This window comes from Rhipicephalus microplus, chromosome 6 (assembly GCF_043290135.1).
Source record: "Rhipicephalus microplus isolate Deutch F79 chromosome 6, USDA_Rmic, whole genome shotgun sequence".
NCBI lineage: Eukaryota > Metazoa > Arthropoda > Arachnida > Ixodida > Ixodidae > Rhipicephalus > Rhipicephalus microplus.
In genome coordinates this window covers 170,279,928-170,293,917 of record NC_134705.1, presented here as the reverse complement: position 1 = coordinate 170,293,917, position 13,990 = coordinate 170,279,928, and positions in this window count along the sequence as shown.

The following is a 13,990-nucleotide window of genomic DNA, read 5'->3' as shown; positions in this document are numbered from 1 at the left end:
GCTTCCACGGCCCGCAAGTATTTTAGAAAACACTATTTAAAAGCAAACAAACTTGTTTTGCGTTTTAACTTCCTTGCAATGTCATTTACTTTACAGGTACAATGTATAATTCTTTCTGCACTGCCGCTCAAAGGCACGTGTTCGCCTTGCCAATACAATGATTCCATTTTCATTGTTTAATTTTCATATGGTCATCAATGAGCAGAGAATATTGATATTTATTTTTTCCGGAAATTCAGTTCGTAAAATATTGCAAGGGAAAAAAAAGCTTGCGCAAGAAAAAAAGCGATTATATTCAAATGCAACGGATGTCATTATGGATTTCTAGAAAACAAAATTCTCAAGTTGGAGAAAATTTAAGCCTGCTACAAAGGTTTGAATTCAAGACAGATGCACTTCCGGAACTCAGCCAATTCAGCTAACAAAGCTGCTGAGGGATTCATTTGACTAGACTGATGTAATCGATAGCTCACCGCATATGGACCCGGGATATTTAAAAAAAGCATTGCGTTTGTTCCATTTGAGTATTTTATGTTTCATCTATTTTGCTTAGACTATGACAGCATAATCATCATACATACAAAATATTTGGATCAATTTAAGCAGCGAACATGTGCAGGTGCAGCTTTCTTCATTTATTTAAAAAAGTCTCAATAAAAGAAACTGAGATAGGCACACGAAATTAGAAAAGGACAGACTGACCTCTCCTGGAAGCCGCACGAATAAGAAAGAACGCACCTTAAGGAATTGCTTTTGTAAACTACATTCGTTCACTCGTTACAAATATGAAAATTTCCCAAGCTATTTTTACTCAAATCAAAGACCGCGCTATAGCGGCCACTGAAGAAACAATATGCACCAGGCTATTTTTCAAAATTTATGTTTATCATAGAAGTGTGGCAGCTTGGGCTAGTTGGTATGGCATATATTTCGTGTCCTTCTTGTCTCTGTGTCGTCGTTTTGTTCTCGCGCTATAACTATCGTCATGTTTATCATCTTTTTTTTTCTGCCTTTAGATTGGATCATCGTCCATAGCTACAGCACTCGTATTTATTATGTGTACCTTTCTTCTTCCGTTTTCTTATCGAGTATTTATTAAAAACTAGCCCACCTACAAATCCGTTTTGTATTGTTTCAGCGCTTGATACTACTCTCTAAGAGCAAGGCACGTTTACTGAGTCAGGATGAGCGGCATATCTAAATGAGTAGTGGTGGGCGTTATTCCAGAAATAAACTGCGTACACGTGCCCTCTCAACGCAACCTAGGCTATCCAGTGATTAAACTGTCTTTTCTGATTTGTACAATGCAATAGACGTATCACTGATACCTCTTTTCCCTTTCATTTTTTATACGGCACGGTTCCATCGACCCAAGCGCCGTCCGGGACTTAATTAGGCCTAAAGTTTTAACCTCTTCGAAACACCCCTGAATCACGCTGAGTTCAAAGCAAAGACAGTAGTTTCCAAATCCCTTTCACTACCCTTTTTAAATCGCAATCTCCTCCTTGCCTCTAATTTGTTTCCAAGACACGTGGAATCCCAGCATTGAGCGTTGAGGCAGTTGGAATTTTGGGGTTTACTGCTACGTGCTGCTACCTCTGCCTTTGGAGTTGCAGAAAACGAAGCGACGGCAGTTGGTCTCGCATGACAGTCATGCACTACAAGGCAGAACGAGCATGCTACTGCATGGTAATGCAGGCTACGAAACAATTTGCATCACATATTTCTCGTACATTGGCCGGTCGAGAGCCTATGTAATCGTGACATCACGTGAACAAGCTGCTGACGTCACAAATTTAGCTGCTAGAACAGGAAACGCCGGGAGAGGGGGGAAAGAATAAAACTCTTGTTGTTTTATTACTATTTCCAGAAACTGTTAGGAGGCGCGTTAACACGCGGTTGACACTCGCGGGTTTTACAGCCTGCAAGTTTTAACGTGCGAGCCAGAGAGCATCAACTAAATTTAACATGAGATGACTTGATGCATTTGCCAAGAGAGAGAGAGAGAGAGATATATGGTATGAAAAAAAAAAACAGGTAGATTAACCAGAAAACAAGTGTCTCGTTTGATACCCTACACTGCGAAAGGGTAAATAGGAGACATAAAAGTAAGGAAAAGGGAATGAGAGAAAAAGAGCGGGGCGGAAGTGATAACACTCAAACACACTATAACGTCACAAACGTTCGATAAGGCGGGTCGATCGCAGAAACTTCCGGAGGGCCTTCGTCGCTTTTCGGCACGAAGTCGAGCTTTCTGGTATTCTAAAATTAATTTTTCGGAAAGTGACCAGTCGTCGAGGCGTGCGAACACTACTGATATGGACTGTCTCTGACAGTTCTACTGAAGACACTGACACAAAATATGTTCGATGGTTTTGTCACATTTGCCAATGTATCGCAATACGTTCAAGTGTCGGCCGCGTTTTAAGGATATTAAGATTTTAGGCAGAAGCAAGTCTCAGACTACGCGTGAGTTGATGGACTTTCCGATCTAAAGAAAAGAACGAGTTGTATCAACGATATGTTTGTTGAATCGTGCGTATCGGAAAAGAGGTTGTTTGATCACAAGATACTCTTGGTTGTGTCGAGCCTGCGCGTGTGCATTGTCTACTTATATCTGGGTTGACGCCCACAATACTTCAGTTGGAAGTGGTGCTCGCCTTGTCTCCGTGTTCCTCCGTTTAGTGGGTTTTAATTCGAGGCTAAATTGTGTCTTTAATAAATGCAAACTATGTCAGCAAGCAGTTTTGCAAAAATCCATTTTTAGAACAGTTGGCTTGTCTTCATGCCTGTAGTTTCCGACCCTGCTACCCAGTGTTGACAAATTCATCAAATGTATCATTGCAACTACTTTTCGTTCTCGATACATCGCCTTCTACGTGAGGAAAGAACTTACGCCACCTGAAGTGAGTTGCCTTTTTAGTTACATTGCCCTGTACAGGGGTCACAGTGGTTGTGTGTGCAAAACATTACATTCGGAAGTGTGGAGAGAAGTTTTCTTATTTTATGATTGGCTCTGCGTTGTCCACCTTGCAGATGTAGCCAAAATAGGCCTAAAACATTGAGACGCTTCAACTATTATATAACTGATTACCGGCAGATGCAAGTCGTAGGGAAATGCTGAAGACTTTGCAGTGACAGTAAATGAGCAGGACAGTCAGCGAATGTAGTAGGGTTAGTAAATTCCGGACAACACCTCTACCCTCCTTTCCAAAATATCATAGTATTTCATTGACGCCAATGTTAATGTGCAAGAATTAGAAACGCTTAAAGGTTATGTGGCGAGGAAATACTCACCAGAGCATAAAGGTGTTCGTTAGATGGTGTGGACAGCCTCGATAAATGTGTGTCATGAACAAGCTTAAAGGGGCCCTGGAACATTTTTTGAGCATAATCAGAAAACGCTTCCGATCAGAAGTAGAGGCTCCCGACAACACGCGAGCCAAATACTATAGCGCAGCACGTGGCCTAGTATACACAATGAATTATCAAAATCAGCTAAAAATTGATTTCTTTTTTGTCAACAAATAACGCAATACGCCCAAAAATCACATGGCGCCCAGCTATCAGCCAATGGCTGACTTGAGATCGCGCGGGAGCTCGGCGTGGGAGTCCGTTACTTGTCCACACGTGTGCGCGCGGTCGCACTGAGAAAGCTGCGCATTTCAAGAAAATAAAAAAAAGTGTTCAAGGTCACGAGGCGCGCGTAACGCTTTTCTGCGTCTCTGCCATCCCTCTCTGCTTAGCTTCCAGCGCTTTCGTCGGGACGAGAGAAGAGAGAATGCAATTGCAGCATGCGACAAACCTTTGTAACTCCACTCACACTGGACAGTTTCTTAAAATTTTTGCAGTGTTGAATTCATGAGGCAATAAGCTCTTCCAGTGAATTCATTCCATGGTTACTTGAAAAGTGTTTCAGGGCTCCTTTAAAACTTAAAGCTGAGGTAAAGCGGGAGCCAGTGGGGGTATATGGAGAAAATAACTTAGTCATTTTGGAAGCTGACAAAGAGGATTGTTTTGTAGTGCTTTGATAGGAAATCTTTAATGTGAAAGCACCTGAAGCAATAAGTGTTGATGCAATAGCGTTAAAGGGCTCGTCTCGCAGAAATGCCAGCATCGGCGTCAACGTCAGTGTCATTGGTTGTGAGTAACAAATCATCTTGTGCGCGACACAAAAGTCGAGGAAGATGCAGACAAAATAAGTAACGAAAAGTTTAGGTCCTAATGAGGATCCGAACCGGGTCATTTGCCTGGCAAGCAGTTATACCACACAGCCACTCTTCTGCTTTTAAATACATTGAAATTAAGTTCTTCAATCTGCTTGCAAATGCAGTGAAAGTGACTTTCATGCTTTACCGGAAGCATGCATCCTGTATACATGCTTCACAATACAAGATGTATTATCGCAGTAATACTGCCAGGTACAAGCATATATTGCCATCGGGCGTGAAAACATGTAGTACTATCTTCATGGTGTAAAGCTGGGCACCCACTATAACAGGCACACAAGTCACTGAGCCTATTCTCTTAAGGCCACGTAGTGAGTGCATAACAAGTTCGGAAAGATTTCACGTGCTAACACAAGATACTTTGATTGATTGATATGTGGGGTTTAACGTCCCAAAACCACCATATGATTATGAGAGACGCGGTAGTGGAGGGCTCCGGAAATTTCGACCACCTGGGGTTCTTTAACGTGCACCCAAATCTGAGCACACGGGCCTACAACATTTCCGCCTCCATCGGAAATGCAGCCGCCGCAGCCGGGATTTGAACCCGCGACCTGCGGGTCAGCAGACGAGTACCTTAGCCACTAGACCACCACGGCGGGGCACAAGATACTTTCAACTTTACAGATTACATTGCAGCAACTCACAATTTAAACTGCTCGAGTAACGTCATACAATAAAGAGTATGCACTAAGTAGTGGAAGTGGGGACAGGATATTGCTATCGAGTTCAACTTCTAAACACAAAGATTAAGGGCTCCAAAATTTGTTAAGGCCCGGAAATATGATTCCGTTGTAAGTGGTAATGCTGCGAGGCTTTGTAAAGAGCTAAAGGCTTGACGCATTTACCAACGCATTATAAAGCCTACAGGTGTCAGCCACCTTTCAAAGAGATTAGGATTTTATGCAGAAGGAAATCTCAGACTGTGCTTAAATTATTGAAAGCGTACAATGTGCAAAAAAAAAAGACTTGCATCAGTGAAACGCAAGTTGCTTCCTACGTAGAAGAAAAGTGATTATTTGATCACTGGATAGGCTAGGTTGTGCCGAGACTGTACCTTGCATATTTGTTCCTGCGTCAACATTCGCAACAACTTAGTTTTAAGTGCTCCTCGTTTTGCCTCCGTGTTGCTCGATTTTAGATGTGTTTGAATTTGCAGCTAAACTTTGTCTTTAGGTAAGTACCAACTAGGCCAGCAAGCAATCTTCTTAAAAGCCAGACATGTTGTTAGATGCTCTATTTCACCACAGAACCACACCCGTTTTTCTTGTTAGATGTTCTCACATTCATTCACGATGATGCCGAGAAACATTTCTGCAGTATTCGTAACCTGATGTTACTACACCACACGTTTCAAGAGGCAAATAAAGTTATTTTGAAAGCCATAGATTTTTTTTTAAGCGGAAGATTCCTTTCAGTGTTTCTAAAAATATTGCGTGATGTCGTCCCTTGTATGCTCCTGATACCGACAATAATTGCAACATTATGCCGCCATCATGACGAGACTGTGACATCACGTGACATGACGTTGGATGATGATGCCATCACCATCACCGTAGAGTTTCCTATAAATACACTACAGTGAACTAAGGCACTAGTGTCTATGGGAGCTGCAACGCACAGCGCTTCAGCGAGCATGGGAATTATGGGTATTATCGATACGCCTAATCTTCGTACGTTACGTTTAGTTCGGCTTCGCGTGGCTTGACGCTGTTTTGTCACGAAACAACGATCAGCAATAGTCTATAAGCTATGCTTCACCCCCTTAATATTTTAGGCTCACCAATTCAAATCGGGGCACGAAGTTCAAAATGGTCCCTACTTTTATTCAAAACAAAACTGAAACACTGAAGTAAACGAAGCCATAAGTGCAATGCCAGGTTCGCCAGCACGTAGACTAGGCAATTCTATCTACTGCCCATAGTTTCCATGGTCACAGAACAATCGCAGTTCCAGAGTCCCGTTTTGTTAACTTTAGAAAACGCTATGACCATCACATGTCATCGTGGTTTTGTTAAAGGTGGTATATTGTATTCATTGAATGCCTTGCCATCTGTGCAGCCCTGTTCGGTATAATATATGGCAGAAGCACGCAGAACACTGGGAAGTAAGCACATGGGAGAGCGCTGTGGCTAGTCTCTTCATGGTCTCATATTTTGTGCTGCTCTGTCATACTATTCATGAACTAACTCTCCCACCGAATAACTACGCTCTATGTCTATGATATACTGCGAAACTAGACAATGCGCAAAATGCTTCTTTATGGGACGCATGTCCATGCTAAAGTTAAAAAAAAAAGAAAGACACTGTGTTTCTGTGCAAGATGCAGCACAGTCACAGCAAAATCTAGAAGAGCAGCCTTTCTAATTACCATTGTGAGCTTCTTGGGGCAACAAATAAAAATACCAGTACACTTTCAAAGTACGCACTATGTCCTACATGATAACATTATTTTATGCAGGAAGGAGGAGGATTAAATCTTTTATGCAAACTACCACCTTAGGTTCCTGTGAATCAAGTCCTTATTCAGGGCGCCACTGGCTTGAGCGGCTCGCTTGGCCTCGTCCAAGATTGACTGCTGGCTAACCAGGTCCTGCTGAGAGAGGCACACGCCCACAAATTACCAAATCAGTCACGTGTGATGAGTAGGAAGCACCCCTGCAGTATACGTCATTAATGTTCATTCTACTCAAACGCGAGGTCCCCCTACTCATAATTAAGGCATAAGGCATGATGGGCACTCGTTTACGCTGTGAATGATGACAATGACAGTTATGGTAGAAAATTCCGATAGGGGTTAGAAACATTGACCGATCAAATCGTTACGCAGTTCGTCCCACGGAGGTTTCATTCTTGTTTTGCTGTCCTAGCATCGAATATTACGTATGGTAACGCAATTTGTTGCTTTACCTGACTTCTGCATATTTCTTCGGCGAATGAGTTTCAAGCAGCACTGAGTTTTCATGGTACAATACCTTGTTGCCACGTGCGTTCATGGAAAGATTTATCTTGTTGAACGGAATAGGTGTTATACAGACAATGGCAGCGGCGGCGGGCAACTGCGCCTCTAAAATTGTCCGTTTTTATCTGATAACACATTTTTCTCTAAATATATTGTGCCCAGCTGTGATGAAACATGCGTTCTATGCATTCTCGCTGTGTTCTCAGTGCCACAACGCCACTGATATCTGGTAGATACACACAACATTTATGGAAATGCTGGGCAGGATAACGATACATGCAAGGGCATCACGAAAGTACTTCAGAAATATTTTTTATTATCTGTGTTCTTGTCGCGAGATAAACTTGAAAAATGCATCTATATCAGTTTCAACTTTAAATAATGTTTCAACCACGTTTATAAATACCAATGTTTGTTCTATATGAATGTTTTTGTTGAAAATGTGTGTTTCTTACTGTTTTTTTCGCTTCTTCTCTTCGCTTTGTGTATTTCTATTTTACTATTGCGACAAGTAAGAATTCTTGTTAATATTTGCTGCTGCTGTTATTGTTCTGGGAGGTGGGACCAGTCAAGCTGCCTACATGCAGCTTTTATACTCACCATCCTTGCTGTGTAAACATGTTTCGATCTATTTGGAAATAAAGTTCACTTCACTTCACTATAGTAAAATACTTTTACGAAGCATCGATTCTGTCATGATAATATGGAGGACACAAATGTCTCGTTACTTGTTTTTTCTCGGAAATGAGTTGAAATGTGTTTTCAAAAGGAAGACTGATGGTTTCTTTTTCTTAAGATCAGCAAAAGTGTGCCGCCGGTCAGCGATGTAGGGAAGGCGGTGATGGTATACCCACGAGCACAGAAGGGCACATGGGGTAAAGCGTGCGATACCACTGGCTGCAAACTCGCAGAGGCAGCGTTGGTCAGTGCAGCCCGCATAACTTTTTTCGGGTGTACTTTCAAAACTTCATAACTACCGGGGTGCATGTCACCTTGAAACAGAGGCTTTGCAGTCCTTCACACGTGTTCAGTTCTCAAATTGACAGCACTTCCAAAAGCCGCTGTTATAGTGGTTGTGAAAGTCACTAGAGATGATTTCTCCCTCGCACTTTCAGTCACCCCTCCATCGTGTCGTGTTGCGTTACTAATTGGTTTGAAAGATTGAAACGGTCATTTGCGGTACCAGACTCCCCACCATCGGCGCAGAGTTTGTCTTATGCGGCTTGCTGAAATGGGTTATAGCTTTGGTGTTGGTGACAGCTTTATCCCCATCTTGCCTGACAGTGCAGAGCATTCGAATGACATCTCACGAACAGCCGCCATTTTGGCGTAGGCAACGAGTGTTTCCTATAGTCTTTGATTTGAGCAGCTGTCCCTGTTCCCAAGTCAATTCCGATAGACATAGCAGGAGCGATTAGGAAAAACTTCCTTACCCTGAAAGAAATGATATTATGAAGTCACTGTTGGAATTTTACAGCTTCGACGCATGGGCTCCATCACCCCTAGACAGTTAAAGCCCGCTTATAAGGGCAGGTGTGTCCTCAACTGTCTGGCATGGCACCAACTAAACGGGACGGCTAGATGACCCTACAAAATACATCACCATGTAGCTGTACTATCTGGCTACGAAGGTGGTCGTTATTCATTACAATACAGATTAGTTCCCGTCTGCATTGGTAGACAGACTTCTTCCTTTCGTGAGTGTTCTGTAGAAAAAAAGTATTTTAAAACTGCTGCTGAAGTGCGACTAACACAGTAACTTTCATAGCAAGACTGCTGCTGACTTTTTAAATTGCCACTTTTGTTGCAGTACATTACGCTGTAGGTATTATTAACCTGAATTCATTGTAAACCTTCTTACTCAATGCCTTCGCGCTTGTAAAGTACTTTTCAATAAATAATTAAAGAACTAAAAAACAGATCTCACATGGGTAAAATAACGCTTATTTTGCTCTTAATTCAAGGGTGCTTAACAATTTGAGTGATTTCTTTGAACTACGTTATTTGTATCATTTTTATTTTATTGTCACCAATTATGTCAATTTCGGTGCTGAGTTCTTGTTGCTCTTGCTGTCACACAATTTACATTTTATTCAAAATCACACCCGTAATTATGATTTTAATATTATTTACGTAGTGCATGACACCGCTGTGCAGTGCCTTAAGACAGTATATGGGTACCGTGGCGAGTGCATAAACTGCAAGTTTCAAAGCCCTGAAACTTTATCGCCAACACGTATTTGCACTTTGTAAATGTCTACGCGGAGTATGAGCATCCCTGAAATAAAAGCATGGAAGTATCTGTATTGCTGTTTGTATTCTGGGACACTTTCTTGACCTTTCGTTTTAGGACTATCTTCAGAATATTCTGTTAGTAAAGGACAAATATATCCTGTTATCTCTATTTTAAGCTTCTAGCCCAGATATTTCGTTGTTTGTATCTTGGAATACGATACCTCTGCCCAGCGCTGATTTATGGTCATCTTCTCCTGAGTTGCATGCTAAGGGATTAGTTTCGCCATCCATGAAAAAGAAAAAAAATGTGACGGTTGCGATGAACGTGGTCGGTGCTATTCAGGAATGATCGTGCCTATTCTCCCGCATGGCGAAATATAGCCAGTGACGCAAGATGTGGACATGTACCGACAATGCATGTAAATACCTGTACAATTTCGCGAATTTTTTGTAGCCCTAACTGTTCAGCATGGATAAAAAGTCATGTTTAACAGGCAAACAGTGATGGTCGATGTTTGCTGGTTGTCGTAGACAGAAAATGATCATCATGCACGAGCCGGAGGCAGCAGTCCCCAACGACAAACATTGAACAGATCTTCAAAATAAGTGCTGCACATGCAGCCCCTTATCGGTGTTTGTCGCATTTGTGTTGCCTTGTGAATTCTTAGTAAAAAGAGAGCAATCATAGTCACGTACAATATACTAGAAAAAGGAGCAACAAAGAGACAGCTGCGAGTGTAATTGTATACTCAACCAGCTTAGGACCACCTAAGGGATCATCAGCCTTGCTTCGATCAAGCTGCCTTGCGTGATAATTTTTAAATGCGAAGCATTTCTTAGCGAACTTCGGTGGTTTTGAGTGCATCTATCTATCTATCTATCTATCTATCTATCTATCTATCTATCTATCTATCTATCTATCTATCTATCTATCTATCTATCTATCTATCTATCTATCTATCTATCTATCTATCTATCTATCTATCTATCTATCTATCTGTCTGTCTGTCTGTCTGTCTGTCTGTCTCTCTGTCTGTCTGTCTGTCTGTCTGTCTGTCTGTCCGTCTGTCTATCTATCTATCTATCTATCTATCTATCTATCTATCTATCTATCTATCTATCTATCTATCTATCTATCTATCTATCTATCTATCTATCTATCTATCTATCTATCTGGCCCCCTACAACTTTTAGGTCTCCTGGCAGTTTCGATAATGGTATCAATACCAAACTTGGCATGGCACAACATGACTGCATGAACAACCTATCTGACTAGTCGTGACATGAAAATCGCTATATGTATTTCATGAATGTCATGACTTACATTTTATGGTCCTGCAGCTCTTGCAGTGGTTCTTTTCGCATGTCATGGTGCAAAACTGGTATAGCATGCCATGATTGCATGGCGTAATAGTGGCAGACTCTAACATGAAAATCATGACATGCGTGTTATGTAACAACACGACTATATTCCACGCTCATGATGTGCTCTTAGCCGTTTAGCTGGTATCACATATACCACATTTTGTATTTTGGTACGTGAATGGATGACGAAAGTATGTGACTGGTGCGAAAATGATAATCATTAGATGCGTGTCATGTAACGAAATAACTACACGCCACGCTCATGATGCACTGGTGGCCGTTTCGCTAGCTTCGCTTATACCAAATTTGGTATTACGGTACGTGAATGGATGACAAAGGTATGATACTAGTGCAAACACGATAAACATGAGATGCGTTTCATGTATCAACATGACTACATGCTACGCTCATGATGCGCTCGCCGCCGTTTCACTAGCTTCACATGTATAAACCCCGTATTACGCAACGCGAATGAAAGACATAGGTAAATTACACATTAAACACGATAACTATCCCGTGCGTGTCTTGTAACAACATGACCACATGCCACACTCATGATGCGCTCGCGGCCGTTTCGCTAGCTTAACATATGCCGAATTTGGTATTTCATGCCGTCAATGGATGACGAAGGTAAGTGACTGGTGCAAACATAGTAATCATGACATGCGTGTCATGTGAGAACATGACTGCATGCCACAGTCAAGGTGCCAATACATTTCAGTATGAGGAGGTGCGCGTGCTCACCGGCGTAAATTTCGTCGCGTCATGCCGGCGTTGCGACGCCAGGTGCCGATTTTGCCATATACTAGTTGGAGTGTGCCGCGCTGCGTTTCTTTGACGAATACGCATTTCAGCGTGTCCGGCGTCCCTCCGTCACCGAAGGAGGAAGACGCAGTGTTGTCTGGGTAACGCATCGGCGCGAATTTCATGCCGGTTGCCGTCAGGCCGCGCTGACGGACGCTGGTCGCACCGGTCGCGCCTGGCGTCAGGCAATAAAGTGCTCGCGTTTTGCTAAGGTAGCGTCGGTGTGCCCAACATGCGCGTGCGTCAATGCTACATAGGAGTATATTGGGCACTTTATGATGCGCTCGCGGTAATTTTGCTAGCTACACAAATGCCAATTGTGGTGTTATGGGACGTCAACTGATGACGAAATATATGACTTGTGCAAACATCATAATCCTGACACGCGTCTCATGTAAGAACATTACAACGTACCACACTAATAGCGTGGTTGCGGCCGTTTGGCTAGCTCCACATACACTAAAATTGGTATCACGAGATGTTAATAGATGACGAAAGTAAACGACACATCCAAACATGATAATCATGACACGGAAATCATACACGGCATCATTTACCTCCACCTGGTAGCGTTGTGCTGATTTGAAAGTGACATATGAACCTTTCTTATTCGTGCTTCGCATATAATTGATTCCCACTGTACGTGAGATCTGCCAATATTTTTTGTGTTGCAGAGAAGCTGCAGTGCACCTCTAGGGTAAGCATCCACCAGTACGCAGGAAACTCTTAGCGCTAGTAATTTCCGCATAAATTGAAAAACTGCACAGTTCACTACTGCTCCGTTAAAATGAAGTTGCCCACGAAAAAAAAAAAGAACGCGCATGGGCCGAACAAATAAAGAAAAACTATTATCCTCATTGAGCTCACTGAAATACGAGTCGGGAACCGGAGAGCTTGCGGCTAAAATATGCATGCTGCTCAGTTTGGCTAGTGTATCGTAGACTCAATGCATAAAAATGAGATAACAGTAAAATTTATTTCCAGAAATTTCGATAGCTTCATGATTACTCTCACAGTATCTACTGTGAAAGAAATGCGTCGTGTTACATGATCAACAATGCTGAAGAATGATGCTGCAGTGATTGTGCGTTTGGATAAAATACTGCTTGGGGCATGTGATACACTGGGTGCATACAGTGGGAAGTTAAAGTCGGCTTGGGTCTGCTTACTTATTAGGTGACGCTCGTGTCAGTTACATATTCTGCGTGTTTAGAAAAAGTGGTCAATCGACTATGGGATAGCATAAAGCCATCCCGAGGGCCTCACACTTCACGGGGTTGTGTTGACAAAAATTACACCGTAAACATGTTCACGACGGTAGTCTAAGAATATATTTCCAAAAGGACTATGCTGCATTGCGAAATTCAGAGTATTTGTGTTTACAGAAAGAAGGAACAATTTAGAGTATCAGGTACTCTACTATGGATGAGCCTAAAGCAGTGCCGTGGGCTTCACACTTGATATTAGGGCTCCGAAAGAGCACAAACTAGTTTCGAGCACTTTGCAGGAGGCAGCGGTGGCATAGTTTGCGAAGAACGCAATGCCGACAGCTGTGTACAAATGCTGCAGTGCACAACTGGGCTGTCAAAGATGTGCCGATTGCCTGCGTATTTGGGGACTCTGTTTTCTTACAATTGATTATATGTTCATTGTGGGCTTATCAGCGAGAAGCTGTTTCTGATATGCACACCAGATAGTATATTTCATTTTTAACCCTACCTAACTCTTACCTTTTAATTTTGCAATTTTTTGTTTCATTCTCTACCGTCGTTGGTGCATGTATATATATATATATATATATATATATATATATATATATATATTGACGCGCGTATGTGCCAGTGGTGAGGACAACGAAGCAGCGCGAGTGTCCTTGGCCGAGAGAAAAAGACGAAGAAGTCGTTGCCGTCTGTTTCCTGCGATCGATAAATCGTATTTCTTTGAGGCGCTTTGTGTGCTCGTCAATCTCGCGTCGTCACACTGGTCGAGGTGCTGGGTACGTCTACATGCTTGGCACCCCTTCGCGGACCCGACATTCAAGCCCGGAATCACTACCTACCGTCGACACACCAGTCCACCGTTCCAGCCGCCGTCTGCGAGGCCTAGCTCCCGAGCTGAATCCCTTTCCAGAAACTGCCAGCAATCACTTGCCTCTTTCAACCACCATGGCCACTGCAGCTACATCGCACATGACGCTTCAGAATCCCATGATTCCTGACTGCTTTCATGGTGAGACCTATGAAGATGCACAAGACTGGCTGGACCAGTTCGAACGCTGCGCGAACTACAACCAGTGGGTCACCCCAGAAGACACGCTCGCGAATGTGTACTTCTACCTGAAAGACAACGCCCAGACGTGGTACATCAACAGGGAAAGAAGCATGGCTACGTGGGA